Raw genomic sequence first — 22,601 nt, forward strand, 5'->3', positions numbered from 1 at the left:
ACGCATACACTGTCACTCACCCATACACCAGTGATACACTCACTCACCCACACTCCACTCATACACTCAATCATAGATACACACACTGCTGCATTCACTCAGTCACCTATAACATGCACTCAGTCGCCCACCCATACATTCACTCTTGCACTCCCTCATGCATACATGCATCCAAGAACTAACTCACACACCCATACTACCAGTCATGTACCCAATCACTCACTCAATAGAGCCATTCATCCACCCACTCACTCATCCATACATGAGCTGATGCACTCAGTAATTCAACCATACATGCACTCATACCCTCACTCACTCACCCATACATGCACTCCTGTGCTCACTCACTCACTCATCATGGGAAATAGGTGCCTTGTAGCAGTACACCCCTGCACGTTTTGCCTGGTTTCTAGTTGCAACTTGGACTGGAGTGTACTGGGATCCTGCTAACCGTGTCTCCAGTGCCAGTGTTCTCTCCCTAACAATTGCAAAGATATTGATACGATTGGCAACAGCTTTAGCAACTACTGTAATTCCATAGTAAATAGTACATAGATACCTAGGGCATTGGGAACTAAGTGTAAGCCCCTGTTGGAAGCAGTACAGATTCTACTACCCGAAAGGGCCATGAATCCAGAAGCACCCAGCAATGCCATTGTAGACTGAGTGTTGTGACACAATCCTAAAAGACAAACTCGACATGGCACCCAATATGTGTGCTCTGTCTACTACACACCGCATGCATTGTTAGTAAGTCACCTCTCTGGCCAGCCTTCCAGTCCTAACACAGGGTGCGCTATATGTTATGTATGGGCATTGATGCATGAATAATATGCCCACACTGTGTCCTTGCCAAACCTGGGACAGAGTAAGTGAACAGAGCGGCATTTTAATGCATGTGCTGGACATGGGTCAGTAAGATGTTGGTTACCCTGAACCCTGGGTTGTTTGGTATCAAACAACTCAGAATTATAAATCTAAACTGGTGCAGGTATTGGATTTAATACAAAATGTACCCAAGGGTCACCTTAGAGGTGCCACCTGCAAAAGCTAACAACACTGGCATGGTTGCTGGCTGGTCCCAACCAGCCTGCCACCACCAGACAAGATTCAGATTACCTGTTGGGAGAGACCATGCTCTCTGGGAATCAGAACAAACCCTTTCTGGGTGGAGGTGCTAACACACCTCCCTCGGCAATGTGCACTGCCATTCTGTTGAGCTTCAAAGGTCATACCACCCTTGGAACCCGACTCCCAGCTCTGCTGCTAGCAGAAAATATCTGCCCTGTTGCAAACCCACACTTTTGGTGTAAGCAACCATACAGGAGGAGTGGTCAGTCCTGGCTTGCACCACCGCTATGGTTTTGAATGCGAGGCGACCTCTCTATTTCATTTTCCTCCATGGTAGGAAAATAGCCAATTAGCTGTAGGGAAGTGACCTCTGCCCACAGGAAGCAGTCACTTAGTGGGTGTAGCCACCTTAAGGTAAATGACCAATTGGTCACAGCTAGGTATCCCCCTAAAATGCCCACCAAGTACAGTATTAGTGGGCATTCCTAGACCAAGAAATCAGATTCAAAGCACAAAAGAAGACCAGCCACAAAGAAGACTCAAGGCTCAAGAACAGAAGACCCGCTAAACAAAGAAAAGGCACCAAACCATGCCTGCTGCACCCAGAACTCGACAATCACTGCTGAGGTGTTGCTTGGACATCAGATAGACTCTACAAACCACAGAGAACCTCCACTCTTCAAAAATTACCAAAGATCTCCCTCCAGAGTGAAGGTATCACTCTGCAACAAAAAGGAACCACAGACCCAGTGAAGGTCACTACACTTGCCAGCTTCTGACCAAAGAACCGGACACTGCAGCTGGAACAAACTTTGCCCATTGGACCATAAGGACAAAACCTCCTAGTGTGCCAAGTTTGGTGGCACTGAGTTCTCCAGTGGCCAGACTATGCAGTGGCACTAGGTACTGTCACCTCACATTGGGCAACAAGAAGAATAGTTCATTCCAGACTGAAATAAAATCAGAGGGAAGCCCCAATTGAGGGACTTCAGGAACCAACTGGACCTTTCACCAGAGTACTCCTGCTGACCTGCAAGCAACCCTCCAAATTACCTACCTCCTACTTCCCAAGGCACCTTTGTGCACAGCTCCTGGCTCAAAAATTCACTCTTCACCCAGCTGTCCTGAGCCCTGCACGAAAGATCCAGCTGTGCCCCAAGGGTACCCCACCCCTTGTTACCTCGTCAAATCAAGAGGACCCACCAAACTTGTCTTTAAGTCCACCTGTGGAGTGCATTTCCAAGTGGTCACCCACAGTGGCCTGGCACCAGCTCCATTGACTTTATTCATCGGCTCCCACCAGAAACAAGAGTCACCTGAACTTCTCCAGCTGGTCCATGGTACCCATCAATGACCTCAACATACCTGCAAAAGGAGACATTAGTAAACACATTGACTGATTTACTGCAAATTTTCAAAGTATTTCTCCATTGATTTCCATTGTGCATAGTTACGCACAAAAAGGTTAATGTGGAGGTATCAGCACCAACAGGGTGGTGGTAATGACCGTCAAATTATGACCATGGTGGTGATCTCTCCCATAGACAGCCAATTGTGGAGAAGTGTGGCACAATGGTTAGAGTGGCAGACCCTGAAGCAGAGATCTGGCTCAAGACAAGGGTTCAAGTCCCGCTTCGGCAGGTCTTGGGCTCAATTCCCTTGAACCAGATAATTCTCGCCTCAGTGCCTAATCTAATTAATGAGTCCAACTCTGGGCAATAGCTTGCTTAATCTCCACAACAGCCCCAACAGCGCTTGGATGCCTGGCTTCACCCTGAGGGTTCCCAGGAGTGGGCACCTCACAGGGAAAAGCCAGGAGGGGTTCCATAGCGGTATGAGTACAGTGCCTTGAGACCCTAACGGGTGAGTAGTGCGCTATACAAGTGCAAAGTTTTAATGTACCACACCGACCACCAGTGTGGTACGAACACCAAACATGGCAGTAGTCACCTACAGGCAGGCAGAAGACAATGATCCGCCCATCACTTTATGACATAACACACCGCCATGATTTCCAGGGTGGTAGCAATGGTACCAAAATACACATCATTAAAAAGGAGACACTCACCTCCAGGGACACACAGGAGTCCACGGCCACCATGGAACCAAAACTGCAAGTCTTCCCAATGCTGTACCATGCCAAAGCCGTCCTGGAGCACCAACACCGACAAAGACGATGACGGTGAGTACAGCTGCCTAGCACACAAGGGAGGGAGAGAGGGGGGCGAGTGGCACACACAAGCACAACAAACACCATACACACACCACACACCCAGAACCAGATGCACAGGAATCTTACAGTAACAGAACCCCGGAGTAAAGAAGCCCAGGTCACATTCACAGTTCCAATCACTGTATTCCTTTTGTATGAATATGTAAAATGCAAAAACATGCACAATTGCAGGAATAAATACTTGCAGGCCCAAAGGCCAGTCCAAAGTCAAAAATGCCCACAGGGCAAAGTCCAAGCCCCAACCTGACTCCTGACAACAACAGGACTCCACTGTTCTGGGACATCATGTTGGAAATGGGCAGGCACCTGAGAGGGCGGGGGTGGTGGGGCACCCATTGGGAGGGGGCTGCCTGCCCACTGGTTCTAAAGGGGGCTGCCTGCCCACTGGTTCTGGAGGGAGCTCCCTGCCCACTGGTTTTGGAGGGAGCTGCCTGCCCACTAGTTCTGGAGGGGGCTGCCTGACCACTGGTTTTGGAGGGGGCTGCCTGCCCACAGGTTATTGAAGGTGCTCCTTGGCCTCTGGCACTGGATGCTGCTCCTTGGCCTCTAGTTCCAGATGCTGCTCCTTGGCCTCTGGTTCCGTATACTGGTCCTTGACCTCTTGTATCGGATGCTGCTTCATGGCCTCTGGTTCTGGATAGGGCTCCCTGGGCGCAATTTTGAGGGGGGGCTCCTTGGCCATGGTTTTGAGTGGGGCTTTCTTGTTCAGGGATTTTGTTGGAGCCTCCTTGGCCAGGGATTTCTGTGGAGCCTCCTTGGCCTTGGATTTTTTGGGGGCCTCCTTGACTGATGGATGTTTGCGGGGCCTCTTGTCCTGGGATTTGGATTGGGCCTCCTTGGCCCTAGGTTTTGGAGGTGTCCTCATGGTCTTGCCAATCTGTTTGGGAGGGAACGGCAATTTAGCCCCCCGTTTTGTGGGAAGGAGTGTCCTTGATGCAGGGGTCTGGCTTCACACTCATGTACCCCTTAGTTGCAGCTGGAGACTTTGGGGGTGGGCTGTGTCGGACTGGGTACTTGATGTACTGGGTAGGGGTGGTGTGATATTCCTTTTACGGGCAGGATGGGGGAGAGGGAGGGAAGAGGTCAAGGCGGGTAAGGAAAAGCTTCTTAGGGACAATGAAGCGGGATGTGGAAAGGCAGATGGGTGTGGAGGTAGAGGAAGTTGTTGCAGGGGGGAGATGTTCTGGACTTGGGTGCAGGTGCATGGACAGTGTGTGTGTGTGAGGTCGATGGCTGTTGGGGAATCTGAGTGCAAGCGTGTGTGTGTCACTGAAGGGGGCAGACAGGGTAGGGGAGGACAAACAGGATGTGTGGATAGATATTGTGGTGATGTCTGCAAGTGAGGTGAATTTGCTGCATGAGGTCGTGGTGGTGATGACTGCCAGGTGGCGTGTGGGGTGCATGTCTGCGGGTCTGCTGTTGTGGTGACTTTGGGCAAGGCTGTGCAAGTGGCAGGTTCAGGGACTGTTGATGCAGTGCATGCAGGTGTGAGTGCAGATGTGACTGTGACGGAGGAAGACCGCTGACCTGGTCAGTGCATTGCTCTGCCTCCCGTGGCTCCACCCTGTAAGTAGAGCCCTTTCCCTGGCTCCTCTGAACTCCTGACCCCTGTCAGGAGTTCGAGGCCCTCCTCCATCGGCAGGCTTCTGTCTGCACCTCATCCCTGGTGTCTAGCGTGAGAGCTCTGCTTTCCTAATAGACTACCTTTTGCTTCTCTTCTCCTTTTGCTTTGCTCTGCTCTGCTTCACTACTGTTCTTTAGTGCTCCTTTTCCTCGTTTCTCTCTCACTCAGCTCTCTCACTGTTGCTCTCCCCCTCTCTCTCTCTCCCCTGCCACTGCTGTCCCGCTGCCCATCCCCTTTTTCGGCTCTGCCCCCTTTTCAGCTCCGCCCCCTATTTAACGCCATGTTTTGTCCCCCTCCCGCCTCCCAGCTGTCCTCTCCTCCCCCCACATCCCTACTTAATGCAAGCCTGTCTGCGCCCGTCCATGCTTGGACCGCGCCCAGTTCCAGAACCCCTGGCTCCCATCACCCCCATCACCACCATGCACGTCTTCACTATGATGCCTCCACCCTCTGCACCCTCAACATCTGCCGCTCTCCTGACTGCCTTCAAGCCTCTCCGCAGACCACCCGCAGACCCTTCTCTTGCAGGAACTGCACCTTCACCAGCCTTCATGTTAATGACCCACCCATCAAGGCAGGAACCAACCATCTCAGATGTATCCTCCTCAACACCCGCTCTGTCAACAAGCATGCAGTAGAACTATGGAATCTACTCAACTCAGCCTCCCCAGACGTTGCCAACCTGACCGAGACCTGGATGAACCCCTCCTCAGCACCTGACATCACCGTAGCCACCCGGATGGCCACAAGATCACCCACAGGGACCGCTCCAACAAACCAGGAGGAGGCATCACCATCATCCACAAGAACACCCTCAGGATCACGACCAACATTGAAGACACCCTCAGCACCGCCAAACACCTGCACTTCCAAATCCACACTGACCCAAACACCACCATCCGAGGGACTTTCATCTACAGGCCCCCCGGCCCACGAAAGCAGTTCAGAGACTTCATTACTGACATCATCTGCATACATGCTATCACATCCACTGACTACATATTCCTCAGAAACATAAACTTCCACCTCAAGAACACCAACAGCATCAACACTGCCACCCTGCTTGACAACCTCTCCAACCTCTGCCTCAAACATCTCGTCATGACACCAACCTACTCAGCAGGACACACACTCAACCCTTTTTTCTCCACCAGCAATCATGTCTCTTTCAGCCACACCACAGAACTCTACTGGACAGACCATCGCTGCGTCCACTTCTCCTTCAAGAAATCCACAACACACCACCACCCATAATGGATCCCCCACCACAGTTGGTACAAGGTCACCGAAGACCAGCTTATCATGACCCTCTCCCAGAACCCACCCACTGACACCACCGACACTGATGCAACTGCCCACAACTTCAGGCAGTGGGTCAACACCTTTGCCAATTCTCTTGCCCCAATCAAGAATACCTCCACCAGAGGCACCAACAGAAAGGCCTTCTGGTTTACCACCAACCTCCACGAATCTAAAAAAAGCTGCCGAAGACTCAAAAGAAAGTAACGCCAAGATCAGACTCTGGACAACATCACAGCCTTTAAAAATACCATCCGCAGATACCAACAACTCATCTGAGCCGCCTAGAGAACCGCCTTCAAAGACCGAATCAACAACAACGCACACAGCCACAAGGAGCTCTTCAATGTCCTGAAGGAGGGAAACAACCTTAACAACTACGTTTGAATTACTACTTGCTTTAACAACGAATCTTGAAGAACTACTGGGTTTTAACAACGAAGTTTTGAACAACTACTGGTTTAACAACGATTTTACCTTAACAACTAATGCCAGAACAACGAATTTTAAGGTAAGTGAATAATTTTTTGATGAATTTTAAGGTGAGTTTTGTGTTTTGTTTTTTATTTGTTTAGGGTTTAATTATTATATGTTTAGTTTTTTAAAGTATATTGTGTGGATTAAGTAATGGATTCTATGGGTTGTGGGTGTTATGGGTGGGGTATTGTATTAATACTCAGGTATTATTTTAAGTACTTTTGTATTTTTTATGTGTTGTAATTTATGTTGTGGGTTTAGGGGCGGGATATATGGGATGTAGGGGTTATGGGTGGGGAAGTGTATTAATACTCAGGTATTAATTTCAGTACTTGTGTTTTTTTATATGTTGTAATTTATGTTGTTGGTTTAGGGGCGGGATATATGGGATGTAGGGGTTATGGGTGGGGAAGTGTATTAATACTCAGGTATTAATTTCAGTACTTGTGTTTTTTTATATGTTGTAATTTATGTTGTTGGTTTAGGGGCGGGATATATGGGATGTAGGGGTTATGGGTGGGGAAGAGTTTTAATACTCAGGTATTAATTTAAGTACTTGTGTTTTTTTATATGTTGTAATTTAAGTTGTTGGGTTAGGGGCGGGATATATGGGATGTAGGGGTTATGGGTGGGGAAGTGTATTAATACTCAGGTATTAATTTCAGTACTTGTGTTTTTTTATATGTTGTAATTTATTTTGTAGGTTTAGGGGCGGGATATGTGGGATGTAGGGGTTATGGGTGGGGAAGTGTATTAATACTCAGGTATTAATTTTAGAATTTGTGTTTTTTTATATGGTGTAATTTATGTTGTGGGTTTAGGGGTGTGATATATGGGATGTAGGGGTTATGGGTGGGGAAGTGTATTAATACTCAGGTATTAATTTCAGTACTTGTGTTTTTTTATATGTTGTAATTTATGTTGTTGGTTTAGGGGCGGGATATATGGGATGTAGGGGTTATGGGTGGGGAAGTGTTTTAATACTCAGGTATTAATTTAAGTACTTGTGTTTTTTTATATGTTGTAATTTAAGTTGTTGGTTTAGGGGCGGGATATATGGGATGTAGGGGTTATGGGTGGGGAAGTGTATTAATACTCAGGTATTATTTTAAGTAATTGTGTTTTTTTATATGTTGTAATTTATGTTGTAGGTTTAGGGGCGGGATATGTGGGATGTAGGGGTTATGGGTGGGGAAGTGTATTAATACTCAGGTATTAATTTTAGAATTTGTGTTTTTTGATATGGTGTAATTTATGTTGTGGGTTTAGGGGTGTGATATATGGGATGTAGGGGTTATGGGTGGGGAAGTGTATTAATACTCAGGTATAATTTTAAGTAATTGTGTTTTTTTATATGTTGTAATTTATGTTGTAGGTTTAGGGGCGGGATATATGGGATGTAGGGGTTATGGGTGGGGAAGTGTATTAATATTCAGGTATTAATTTAAGTACTTGTGTTTTTTTATATGTTGTGATTTATGTTGTGGGTTTAGGGGCGGGATATGTGGGATGTAGGGGTTATGGGTGGGGAAGTGTATTCATACTCAGGTATTAATTTATGTACTTGTGGTTTTTTTTATGTAGTAATTTATGTTGTGGTTTTAGGGGTGGGATATGTGGGATGTTGGGGTTATGGGTGGGGAAGTGTATTAATACTCAGGTATTAATTTAAGTACTTGTGTTTTTTATATGTTGTAATTTATGTTGTGGGTTTAGGGGCGTGATATGTGGGATGTAGGGGTTATGAGTGGGGAGGTGTATTAATACTGAGGTATTAATTTCAGTACTTGTGTTTTTTTATATGTTGTAATTTATGTTGTGGGTTTAGGGGTGGGATATGTGGGATGTAGGGGTTATGGGTGGGCAAGTGTATTAATACTCAGGTATTAATTTAGGTACTTGTGTTTTTTTATATGTTGTAATTTATGTTGTGGGTTTAGGGGTGGGATATATGAGATGTTGGGGTTATGGGTGGGGAAGAGTATTAATACTCAGGTATTCATTTAAGTACTTGTATTTTTTTTAATATTGTAGTTTACGTTGTGGTTTTAGCTGCGGGATATATGGGATGTAGGGCTTATGGGTGGTGAAGTGTATTAGTAATTGGGTGTTAATTTACATAGTTGGGTATTTTTATTTTGTTTTGTGAAATTGGTGTGGGGTAGTATATTCATATTTGAGTATTTTATTAGGACTTTAAGTATTTTTTTATCTTTTATTAAGGGTATATTGTGGATTAATTTTTGGAATGTATGGGTTGTGGTTGTTATGGGTGGGGAAGTGTGTTAATACTTGGGTATTAATTTAAGTAATTGTATTTTATTAAATTTTGCAATTTATGTTGTGGGTTTTGGTGTGGGATATATGGGATGTAGGGGTTATGGGTGGGGAAGTGTATTAATACTTGGGTATTAATTTAAGTTATTGTATTTTATTAAAATTTGGAATTTATGTTGTGGGTTTAGGGGTGGGACATATGGGATCTAGGAGTTATGGGTGGGAAGTATATTAGTAGTCTGGTATTATTTATTGTATTTGGTTATTTTTATATTTATTTTTTATTGAAAGTATATTTAGAATTAGGGGTAGGATATAGGGGATGTAGGGTTTGTGGTTGGGGTATTGTTCTTATGATTAGTTTTTTTTTTCTATGTTTGAGTTTTTTTTTTTTATGTTATTTATTTTTTGGGGGATGCAATTTGGTTTATTGGTGGATCATGATTTGGATATGTATTGATAGTTTATAATTTTTTATTATGGGTGAATTATTTTTTTGTGTTATATTTTTAGGTTTTGTATTTTTTTGTTGTTGTTATTGAAGGTGTAAAAATAATAGTGTTTAAAAATAGTTATGTTTAAAAATTTATATTTGATTTTTTAATAGTATAGTAGTTGGTATAGTAGATTTTGGAATATAATAATGTTAAATTTTTTATTTTAAATATTTATTATATAAAAAAAAAAAATTGTGAATTTTAAAATGTGTTAAAATGTTTTTTATTTTTTTTATTTATTTTTTTGATCTGATGTAATTAATATTATTCATATTTTTTAATTATTTTTTGGGATGTATAATTTTATACATATATTAATTTGTTTTAATATTATTTCTAAAAATTAATTAATTAAATAATTATTTGTAGATTATATATAGATATTTTTTTTTTTTGGGTGTTAGAAATGTTTGCATTTGCAATAATGTTTTGTTTCATGTAAATTTAATTTTTTTAAAATAAAAATACCATTCATTTTTTTTTTATATATTTTTTATTTTGAACATAATCAAGTTTAAAAAATGTAAAAAAAAATTCAAACATTATTGTTTGATATTTACAGATTTATAGAATTTTTTTTTATATTTTTTTATATTTCTTTATCTATTTTCTGTGGTATTTTCTTATTTTCCCTATTATAGTCTATGAGTGAAATAGTCCGTTTTCTATTTTTAGTGCTCTTCCATGTTTACCTTCTTTGACGTCTTCTGTATTCAGTCGGTGGAGCGTCGCGGTCAAGATAGGACGGAAGCGGAGACCTCGTTCAGGTAAGTGGGATTATAATTTTTTTTACAGTATGCAGAAGGGTATTTTTATTACAGAAATAGTTGTCGGAGGTAGTTATAAGGTAGGTAGTAGATTTTCGGTGTTTGTTATGTTTCTTATGTTTAATTATTTGTTATCGTATATTTTTTAATACGATAGTGGTTTCGTAAAAGTAAACAAATTTGTTTAGCAGTGTTTTATCTTAGAAATGATTATACTGCTTTTGTAGTAGTTGGAAAGAATTGTATATTTTTTTGATAAATTTAGTTTTGGGATTTTTGAGGGAGTTAGTTGTTCGGTTTATGAAAAAATGTTTAACTTCATTGTAATATGTTTTGTGATTAATTTTGTATTTTGTGTTAGTAGTATCCTTTAAATTGTTTTCATGTCTTTTTATTGATAGTTAATGTTTTAAATAATGGTTTTGGTTAGTAGGTGATACATTTTTTTACTTTTTTTTGGTAAAAAAAAGTATATTTGGTATTTTACGTTTTTTAGATATTTCTCGAATTTCTGGTTTGGTAAAGTATTATATTTTATTTCTTTCATTGTTTTTATAGTATATAGAGTTGTTTCTTTTATCATCCATGCAATCTGAATATTTTTTATTTGTTTTTGGATGACTAATGTTTTTTTTTTCTTTTCTAAGTATGAGATGCTTCTTTCTATATTAATGAAGAAGATTTATTCAGCATCACATTTTTGGATAAAGACATGAAAACTTGAAAGGTAAGAACAATTTTTGTTGTGTAAATTTAGTGTAATTTTTTTTTTAATAATGCCAATTTAATTGATGGTGTTTGGTGTTTTTTAGAACTGCCAAGTAATTTTTCAGTAGGTTAGTGGTTGTTAGTAATGTAGAATATATGCTAGACTGTTGAGGTACTCTGATGGTGTTATTGTATCAAATTGTTGTATTTTTGCCAAAATTATTTCGGTCATTTCTTTGCTTTTTATACTTGTGCGTGGGTTCAGGCTACCTGACAGTGATTGAGCAAGTCTCATTTCTTGGAAACTTTGTTCCTTTTTCAAAATTTCCATAAAATGATACAGGTTTGGGTGGGGTTTACCTATTACTTTAATGAAGGCGTTGTGCCATCCTTCAATGGCATTATTAGTCTTTGCACCACTTTCTAAACAGGTTTGGTAGCAGTTCCACCATTCTATTGGAAATCTTGGCTTTCGTCTGCGACCAGATCTGTTTAGGTGTCCAATCCAGGTTTCTTCGAAGTAATTTAGTAAGGGTTCTAATTTGTCTTCATTTTGTGTATAATAGTTAGACTCTGTTATTGCGGTGTAATACTCATCTACTTTTGTAGGTGGTACAAAGCATAATGCTCTGAGTTTTTTTAATTCAAATTGTAGTATGCAATCTGAGAAATATTCTCTACTTAGGGATGATTTTTGTATTCTACGCCAATATGCTTGTGAAAAGTGGAAAAAGCATCCTTGAATTTGGGTTTGTGGATATATTTTTAGTATTGTATTTATCATTGATAATTCGAAATCTAGTATTACTTTTCTAGGTGTTTTATTTAATGTTTTGTTTTTGATTGTTGATAAAAATTCATTGTATGTAGAGGAATGTTTATCAGGTAGAAATGCATACACTAGGGGGATTGTAGTGTTATTTTTTGTGGCATGTATGGTGTAAATTTGAGATAATGGATGGGGTGTAGATTTAAAAGTTCCATCCATCATCCAAATTTCACTATTTTGTAGGATTAGTAAATTTGATGTTGTGCTGAATATTAAAATTCTTTATTGAGGGTTTTCGTTGTCGTGAATGAGGAAAGTTTCTTTGGAGAAGGTAATTGTTAGTTCTGGGGGGATGTTAATGTGTTCATAGGTTTGTGGTGTTATATGTTGGGGATTACTTGCCAGTCTTTCTCGTTGAAAAATTCTCCTAAGGTTTGGTACAGAAGGCATGCTACCAGAAATCTGTACTGGAATATTTTGTACTACCTCCCTTATAACTTGTCCGCAGGAGTCATTGGAGGTGTGTGCAATGTTTTTTATTTTTTGTATGTTTTCTCTTATCTCAATTTCTATTGCAGAGGCAGAGTGGTTGTGATCTGATGTCTTAACAACTGTGTTTTCTAGAGTTACAGCTCTGCCTCTACAATGTGAAGAGTAGAATTGTACACACCTCCAATGGCTCCTGAGGTTGACAACCTTGTCTCTGCAATAAAGATAACCTTCATACTTTAGTAGCTGGTTTCCGGTTCTTGAGGTTATGTAACTTGCTTCTCCTTGTGATGCCATTTGTGAAATGTCTGTAAATAATATAAAAGAAATAGGTTAAAAGAAGTTTGCAGTTTTTATTATTAAGTTTGTGGTGGATTTAGTTTACTACTTAGTAAGTTAATTAAAATATAATGTGTTCTATTTGTAAGTGTTTGGTGTAGGTGGTTTGTTATCTTTTATATTTGGTGATTGTGTGTTATTTATTGAGGTAATTAGGTTAGTGGGGGGTTTTAGGTTTTGGGGAGGGGGTGGGGGGTTAGGGGGTTTTAGGTTTTGATGTGGGGTTGGGGGGTGGGGCGTGTTTGGTTTTGGGGAGGGGGTTGGGGTGAGGGGGTTTTAGGTTTTGGGGTGGGGTTGGGGTGTTTTTGGTTTTGGGGAGGGGGTTGGGGTGAGGGGGTTTTAGGTTTTGCGGTGGGTTTGGGGGGTGGGGTGTTTTTGGTTTTGGGGAGGGGAGGGGGTGGAGGGTCAGGGGGTTTTAGGTTTTGGGATGGGGTTGGGGGGGCGGGGCGTTTTTGGTTTTGGGGAAGTGGTGGAGGGTGAGGGGGTTTTAGGTTTTGGGGTGGGGTTGGGGGGTGGGGCATTTTTGGTTTTGGGGAAGTGGTGGAGGCTGAGGGGTTTTTAGGTTTTGGGGTGGGGTTGGGGGGGTGCACTAACAGTTCCTCAAAATTTCACCTGACAATGTGATACGAGGCCTAACACCAATTGCTGCACACCTGGAAGTCACGAGAGCCTGACTCGATGTAGATGGCTCTTACCACTGTTGGGATGCCACATAGCCTGCATCACAAGGGACCTTGCGTACAAACTTCGCCTTGTCCTAGGAGAACCCACTGCCCACCTCCCCCACCCAGATACCTTGTAATGTGCGCAGAGTCAGCTGAATGAGAGTGTACTCACCCCCTTGTGGCTGCTGTGATGCCCTCAAGCGCCCATCCAACTCCGGATGCGCCACTGCCAGGATCCGGAACTTCCGGGGGGTCATGGTGCAATGGGCACCCCTCCCACATTGGGAGGCCATCCCCAGCTGGGCCTCCGCCATCTTCTTGCTCCAGCGGTGCAGATCTTCCCATCTTTTACGGCAGTGGGTGCTCAATCTGTGGTAGACCCCCAGGGTCTGGACGTCCCTAGCAATGGAATGCCAAATACCCTACTTCTGGTGGGCGCTGACCTAGAGGAATGGTACAGGGGTAATGGAAATTACTTACCCATCCGGACCGTCATGCTCATTGCCCCCCAGTTCCCACCCTTGCCCTGATGCACATACACTCCCCATCCACACATGCAGGCCTTAGCACCCCCCCATGTATCTTCCATCCACACCACTCAAAACAGGCATTGCCCATGCAGCATGCTCACAGTGTACTCACCTGTCTGTTTGGAGGATCGTACAGTTGCGTGTACTGGGGAGGACCCCATCCACTAGTTTCTCCAACTCCTCCGAAGTGAAGGCAGGGGCCCTTTCCCCAGACACATGAGCCATTGTCGCTTCCAGACTAAGGTCACAGCAGCACTTGCAGTGTAGGTCCTCTCCTGTTGAAGGTCAGGTATCAAGTGAGTGAACAGACAGAAAATGGCAGTCACGTCAGCGGCGGTGCGGACCGTCACCGCCGGCGTACATCGGTATTGGCTTCTGGGACCCATAGGGCCAAATGTTAACCAATGTTGAATTGCGCTGCGGTCTTTGACCGCCCACCGCAACTCTATAGAACGCCAGCGCAGTTACCTCATATCCCTTTGTCCCACTTTACAGGTCAGGCAGCCGCCATTTCAGGGGGCCACATGGGATGGATGTTAACTGCATCACACCTATCTAGGTTGGGAATATAGACAGCTATCGGCACATTGCGGATTAATTTTGTTTCTGAAAATAACACATTGTGGTACCTCAATGTTGGATGAATCTCTGCTCGCTATTCTCCTCCATAGGGCACGTCCGCTGGGGCAGGTGATGAGATGGTGGCATCCTCCGGTGTACAGACCCCTGGTGGACCTGTCGACAATGGAAGAGAGACACATCCTGGTCACATACATACTTGATCGTGCAACAATCCAGAAACTGTGTGACCAGTTGGAGCCGGACCTGATGTCAGCTATCTGCCATCCCACAGGAATCACCCCTCTATTGCAGGTCCTGTCAGTACTCCATTTCCTGGCCAGTGGGTCTTTTCAAACAACAGTGGCCATGGCATCAGGGATGTCCCAGCCAATGTTCTCCAACGTGTTGTCCAGAGTGTTATTTGCCCTGATGAAACACATGCGCAGCTACATCGTTTTCCCTCAGGAGGAGGATTTGCCCACAGTGAAAGGTGACTTCTATGCCCTGGGACATATCTCCAACATCATTGGTGCCATTGATGGGACACATGTAGTGTTTGTCCCCCCTCCCCCCAGAAATGAACTGGTGTACAGAAACCGGAAGAGCTACCATTCGATGAATGTGCAGATTGTGTGTTTGGCTGACCAGTACATCTCCCATGTGAATGCCAAGTATCCTGGCTCTGTGCATGACGCTTACATTTTGAGGAATAGCAGCATCTCTTATGTGATGGGCCAATTCCAGAGGAACCGGTTGTGGCTAATAGGTGAGGTCAAGGTCCCAATACAGTTGACATATGTGTCTGGTTATGGGGTTGTCCCTAAGGGTTAGTGTGTGTCTAACAGTTGTCCCTTGACATTTGCAGGTGACTCTGGTTACCCCAACCTGTCATGGCTACTGACCCCAGTGTGGAATTCCAGGACTAGGCCAGAGAAACACTTCAATGAGGCACATGGGCAAACTAGGAGGGTGATCGAGCGCACCTTCGGCCTCCTGAAGGCTAGATTCCGGTGCCTCCGTCTGACAGGTGGATCCCTCTACTACTCACCGAAGAAGGTGTGCCAAATAATCGTGGCCTGCTGTATGCTGCACAACCTGGCTTTGCGACGCCAGGTGCCTCTTCTGCAGGAGGATGGGCCAGATGGTGGTCTTGTGGCAGCTGTGGAGCCTGTGGACACTGAAGAAGAGGAGGGAGAAGAAGAGGATATCGACAACCGAAACAACATCATCAGGCAATACTTCCAGTGAGACACAGGTAAGAAGATGCCACTGCTTCCCACATCTCATTCTATTGTTGGAACTAGCATAAGTGTGTCATTTTCATTTAGTGTATGGACCCTGAACTGTCACTTTGACTTTCTATTTCACAGATTTGGGTCCCACTTTGTGCCCTCTGCTATGCTTACTGCTGGCCTACAGCTGTGTTACATTGGTATGTGAATAAGTAAATTGACATTGCTATATTTCATAGTTATTGCAATTACACATTTGTGAAAGCACAGACTGACTCCAGGTTGTTTTGTGATTGAAGTGTGTTTATTCCTGTGCAAATAAGTGGAGGGAGTTGTAAAATGGGCTGGGTGGATGGTAGAGGAATGTCTATGGCAGAGGCCAGTCTGTTTGTTTCACAGGTGCATTGTCTAAAGGGGCATAGGAAGTGAAGCAATGGCAGTTCAAGGATGGACAGGGTGACATAGTGGGACAGAAGGGTGACATTCAGGGGTGTCTCATTTCTTGGCGGGGGTCTTGGCATTGTTCTCTGTCTTGTTCCTGGATCTCAGGGACCGTTTGCACGGTGGTTCTCCATCTACAGGGGGTGGGGTGCTGGTGTCCTGTTGTTCCTGTGGTGGTGCCTCCTGTCCACTAGCGCCGGCGGAGATGGAGGGCTGTTCATCGTCCAGGCTAGTGTCAGGGGCCCCTTGTTGTGCCACTGTGTCCCTCCTGGTGTTGGCGAGATCTGCCAGCACCCCTGCAATGGTGACCAGGGTAGTGTTAATGGACTTCAAGTCGTCCCTGATCCCAAGGTAGTGTTCCTCCTGCAGCCGCTGGGTCTCCTGAAACTTGGCCAGTACCGTTGCCTAGGAATGATGGTAAGCTCCCATGATGTTGAAGAGTGCCTCATGGAGAGTGGGTTCCCGGGGCCTGTCCTCCCCCTGTCGCACAGCAGTCCTCCCAGTTTCCCTGTTATCCTGCGCCTCTGTCCCCTGAACCATGTGCCCACTGCCATACCCCCCAGGTCCCTGATTTTCTTGGGTTGGTGGGTTTGCCTGGGTTCCCTGTAGTGGTGGACACACTGCTGATCGACATGTCCTGGGGACAGAGGGGTGGTCCCGCTGGGTGGGTGCTGTGGTGGTGTTTCCTGAGGGTAGAGGCTCAGTGGTGGCTTGTGACAGTGTCAGGGGAAGAGACTGTCCAGAGGTCCCAGGTGGGCCGGGCTGGTCATCTTGATCCAGTTGTGCAGAGCTGCTGTCATCACTGTGGGTCTCTTCTGTGGGGGGACTGGATATGTCTGGTACCTCCTGTCCGGTGACGTTGGGTGTAAATGCATAATTATTGTATGTGTGTCATCGTTTGCAATGGGTGGTTGAGACTGTACTCCACTGCTTACATTATTGGCTTGGTCCTTGTGTGATTGGTGATTTTGGGGCATGAGTGAGTCTCTGTAGTGGACATGCTTGGGTGATGGGTGTCCATGCATTGGTGTTACATGCAGGGCTTGGTTTTGGGATGTGTGGGTTGTGTTGTGTTGGTGGGGTATCTGTGGGTTGTTGGGGTGATGGGTGTGAGGGTAAGGGTGGGAGTATGTGATGGCATGCAGATAGGGTGGTGGGGATTTAGTAGTAAAGATTTGCCTTACCAGAGTCCAGTCCTCTACTCCTGCGAGGCCCTCAGGATGCAGTATAGCCAATTCTTGCTCCTCCCATGTTGTTAGTTGTGTGGGAGGAGGTGGGGGTCCACCGCCAGTCCTCTGTACAGCAATCTGGTGTCTGGAGACCACGGAATGCACCTTCCCCCATAGGCCGTTCCACCTCTTCCTGATTTCATCCCTATTTCTTGGATGCTGTCCCACTTTGTTGACCCTGTCGACGATTCTGCGCCATAGCTCCATCTTCCTTGCAATGGATGTCTGCTGAACCTGTGATCTGAATAGCTGTGGTTCTACCCAGACGATTTCCTCCACCATGACCCTGAGCTCCTCCTCAGAGAACCTGGGGTGTCGTTGAGGTGTCATGATGTGGCGTGGGTGATGTGTGAGGTGGTGTGTGTTGTGATATGTGAGGGTGTGTGTTGGTGTGTGTTGTATGAGGTGCGTGGATGTTGTTTAAGTGATGGTGTTGTGTGTCGGTGGATGGTGGTGTTGTTTTTGGTAGTGTATCTCTCTGGCGTGGTTTCAAAATTCTGGTAGTAAGGGTTTGTGGGTGATGTGGGTATGTGCTTTATATTGGATTGGGTGTGTGGGTGTGGTGTGTGTATGTGTATCAGGTGTGTGTATTTTGAATTGTCCAATGTGGTTGTGTTTTGTAAATGTGTGTGTATTTTGAGCGCGACAGTGTGTACCACCAATGGTTTACTGCGGTTGAAAGAACACTGCGTTGATTTGTGGGTCATGATAGTGTGGGCGTATTCCTGTTGGTGTGGCGGTGGAGGTTTTGTTATCGCCAGTTCATCACTGACCTTTGGTGTGACGGACTTGTGTGGGTGTCTGTATTGTGCTGGATTCCGAGCTGTGGGTCGTATTACCTGTAGAGGAATTCCGCGGCTGCAGCGGTATGTTGGCGGTCATCTGGGATTTACCATCAGGGTTGCAATGAGGGCCTAAGTCTTTAAAAATTCATATCTCTGGTTCCTCTTATCCGATTTTATTCGTTGTGGTGTCATTTTAAAGATAAAAATACACTTTATTGTTATAAGTTGGTGTTGGATTTTTATTATGTTTTGTGTTTTACTTATTTACTGTTTTGTTATTTTTAAATGCTTTACACAATTGTCTCCTAAGTTAAGCCTTGTCGTTTGTTGCCAAGTTATCAAGGATTGAGCTGGGTTTAAGTTATTGAGACACTAACTGGACCGAAGTGGAAGTTAGTGGCCTATTGCTAAGTGTAGGTACTTACCTGCCCTTACCAATAATCTACTTTACAACAACAGTCCAGCATGTGACCATCAATGATGTGGCTTGTGGTTTGTGTGGCAAACTGAAGGGCAGAGTGAGTCATGATATGCCTGTCAGACAACAGTTTTGCAAGGTCAGATGTGGGTTAAAGGTCTGTTGCACTATACAAATGGCTTACAAGTTCCTCAAATGACTTAGACAAGATGCATACACAACTCATTCTGTCATGCACATACATGTTGTCTCACATTTATAAACATCATAAAGAAAGAAATGTCATTGGATGGCAGTATTGTTTCCTTGCCTAGTTTTGTGCATTCAATAGAAGGAGAAACTAGGACCACAAAAAACATCAGAGAACACAATGTTAATGAACACCACATATAGTACTGGTCACCAATACATGCACCATGTACATCCATTGATGCCACACAGACTGCAACAACTGGCACACAGGGGCACATTGAAGCCTGTGAGGAGGGAAAGGATGGCACTGAACTGAATCAGTTCTGCACATGAGGTTCTGACCTGCACCTCTGGTGAATCATATAGTTGCCCACACAGGGGAAGGGACTCATTTACAAGCCTCTCCAACTCCTCTGAAGAGAAGGCAGGGTCCCTATCACCTGTTGGATGTGGCATGATTGCTCCCTGAGGCAGAAGACTGCAGATCGGGTAGTGAAGGTGTTGCTGGCAGTAGTGTCAGAAGTCAAGTGAGTGAATTACACTACATAGGTGGTTCTCACCATTGACGGACACAGCCATTGGGCTGCGACTGCTACAGGCAACAAACTTAGCCTATGGGTGTGTCTGCTGCATTTGGTACTGCTGGGAGAGGGAATATGTGACAACCTCCTGTCTAACCTCCAATTCCAGACCATCAGACCATGGAGGAAGGCCACATCATACAGTTATACCCTCTGAATAGGAAAGCAGCAGTGAACTTATGCCGTCAGTTGGAGCCAGATCTAATGTCAGCTATCAGTAATCCAACCTACATACCATCCATTGTACAAGTCATGTCAGTATTACACTTTCTTGCCACAGGATCCTTTCAAAATACAGTGGCCCTATCTGCTAGCATGTCCCAAACTATGTTTAGTCTGGTGTTGAAGATTTCCTCTGTGCAATGTTGAAACACATTGACAGCTATATCAGGTTCTCCAGACATGAGGATTTGGCCAATGTGACGGCTGACTTTTATGTTTTGCTCACCTCCCACATGTGGTGGAGGCCATTGATGGCACACATGTTGGCTTGGTGCCACTACAAAACAATGAACAAGTCTATCAACAACAGCAAGAACTTCCATTCCATCAACATGCAAGTAGTCTGTTTGGTAGCTCTCTACTTCTCAAATCTGTGTGAACATTATCCTGGATCAGCCCATGATTCCTTCACAATGTGGATTAGCATCATACCCTGGCTGATGTCACACCTGCACCCAGAGAGGGCCTGGCTGGTTGGTAAGTCATATCTGACCTGATTGTGTGTAAGAAATGTCAGGTGTTACAATCATGAAGTAAGTGACTCATTCTTGTACTTATGTCACATTCCTTAAGAGGAGACTCAGCATATGAAAACTGTCCTTGGTTGTTGATGCCGCTGAGGAATGCAACTACGCTCCTGAAGGTCAGATTCTACTGTCTGGACCGGACTGGCGGAGCCCTCCTATACTCACCTGGGAGAGTGAGTAAGATCACTGTTGCATGCTCTACCATATCACCCTGCGGAGGTATAACCTGTACATCCCAGAGGAGGGGAGGGCTGAAGTGTCACCAGGTGAGAATCCTGAAATGCCAAATGAGGATAACAATGGTGAAGAGGAAAGAGATAATTTGCAAGAAGATCTCATCCACAGCTACTTCTCATGAGTGTAAGTATGTAATGCTATGAGATAATTGCGACTATACATTGAACTGTAGTTGTCAGAATGCTTTGAGGTGAGTATTTTGGAAACAGCTAGAGAGCTGATACTCTACTATATTCAGCCAATGGCTGCTTGATAAGATAGCTTTTGAACCATCCCCACATTGATGATGTTGCTTTGTTTGTGTCAGTTTCCGTGCAATGAAATTTGTTTTCCAGATCCTTGCAATGTGACTTGTGTCACAGGTATGGTTTCAAGCTTATACTCCTTGTTTTTTTTCTTTGTACAGGTACCTTCACCATGACTTCATCATGTGGGCATTTCAGAGTTGTAAGATTGGCAGTTCTGTGATGCTGTTCTGACATACAAAGAGAATATGAGTTGTTCCAGGTAATGTAGGTCGCATAGCTTGGGTGTATGGGACCTGTACCAAGACAGCTTGCACAGTGTTTGGGTGAAGGTTAATAAGTCCTATTGCACTTGTTGTGTGTGTCATGATGGGCCTGATGTTTCATGTGTGTCATCAAGTGGTCATCAAATATGTATTCCTAGCTTATGACCAACTCATTTTTATTTCACATTAGCTGAACAAATTTTGTATGACCTGTTTGTAGCTTTAGATGAGTTTCATCATTGTAGGCTATGGTGCCTGTGCCACAACACTGACATATGTGTGTGTCATACAACCAGGTTCATGGAAATTGGATTATGATGACCATGTGATCAGGGACTGTTGTACTGCCATCTGCCTGTATCTTTGATTATGTGATGTTGAATTATTTTGGTGTGGTAAATGATAAGGTTCAAACTGCTGATATCAACCACAACAAGTCTGACAAATCTCTTCCTTCCGTGGTCTGGGGGTCTGTATCTGTAAATATGTTCATTTACTGAGTATGATTCAATCATTCTTTATTTCCAGTAGGTGAGACATATTGACTGCCTATGTGCTGAACATTGTAATCAAATTTTAGTTTGATCAGACACTTTGATGTATGTATGTATGTTTTTGTGGGGGAGTGTTGTACTACTGAGCTGGACACTGTGAACATGCAACATATCCCACCTTGAACAAGTAGCTTGGATCATCATTTTATGGTTTTCATGGTCTGACATTTCTACATGGCTAAAAACGAAATCAAAATCAGCAGACAACTAAAAGGGTGATTTTATTGTGCAGTTATGAGCTACATAAAATATACATGACATGACTCAACAAAAAATAAAATGTGAAGGGGTCAGTCAGGTCAGTCATTGTGAATGAAGTCATTAGAGTTGATGCCATACCATTGGGAGTCCAAAGTCCAGAGTACTGCTTTGATTGGAAATGGTAGGTGGTTCAGGATCAGTCCAGAGTGAATGTGTAACACACAAAGAAGGTTCTCAAGAAAAAGGGCTATTACTAGCAGTGGTGGTTGTATTGTCATGTGCACCTCCTGGATTCTTTGCTTACGTGGGAGGGAGCTGCTGCTACAGTGGTACTTTCTGGGGCTTGTTGTACCTCTGGAAGGGCCTCCCTTCCAGTGGCTGGCACCAATGTTGATGGGCCTGCTTTTGATGAGCCAAAGAAAGGGGTAGACTAGTGTTGAAAAGCCCTACTCAGGGAGGTGTGTACGCTGTTCAACACACCTGTTAGGGAGTCCATGTTGGTACTGTGGGCCTCCATGTGTTCCTGCATGTCCCTATGCTTGTCCCCCTGTAGCTGCTTGATTTCCCGGAGTTCAGTCAAGACCTGGCCAATCATGCCTTATGACTTCTGATGGACCCCCAGGATATGGCTGATGGTGTCCAGTCCCAGTGGCCTCACTCTGCTGGCCTACAGCATCCCTCCAATATACCCCACTCACACAGACCCATGACCTTGGCAGAGGGTGCCCTCTCCAAATTATTCTTAGACCCTATTTTTCCGAAGTGTGGTTCTGCAACTCAGGATCCAGGACTCGTGCCACAAGATGGTAGACACTGTGCTAGGGACACAGGTTGGGAGGCGAATGGTTGTCTGGGATGTTGAGGCAACAGGGCTGGAAGGAGACACTGTGGGCACAGTGAGACTCACTGTTGCTGTCTCACGAGGTTGCCCATAGGGGCCACAACCATCTTTCATGTCCACGTAGTCACTGTGGGCTTCATCTAGGGGGGTACTGACAGTCTGTTCCATGGCTTTTGTGTGCACAGCAGCAGATCCACCTATTGAAGTAAAGCGTACAATGTTACAGGTTGTATTGTGACATCTACCTCTAAAAGTTTAGAGGTACAGTATGCAGAGACCTTCTACAAAGTTAAGTTGTAGTGAATCCATTTGTAGTAAGGGACC

Source organism: Pleurodeles waltl, chromosome 1_2, assembly GCF_031143425.1.
Source record: "Pleurodeles waltl isolate 20211129_DDA chromosome 1_2, aPleWal1.hap1.20221129, whole genome shotgun sequence".
NCBI lineage: Eukaryota > Metazoa > Chordata > Amphibia > Caudata > Salamandridae > Pleurodeles > Pleurodeles waltl.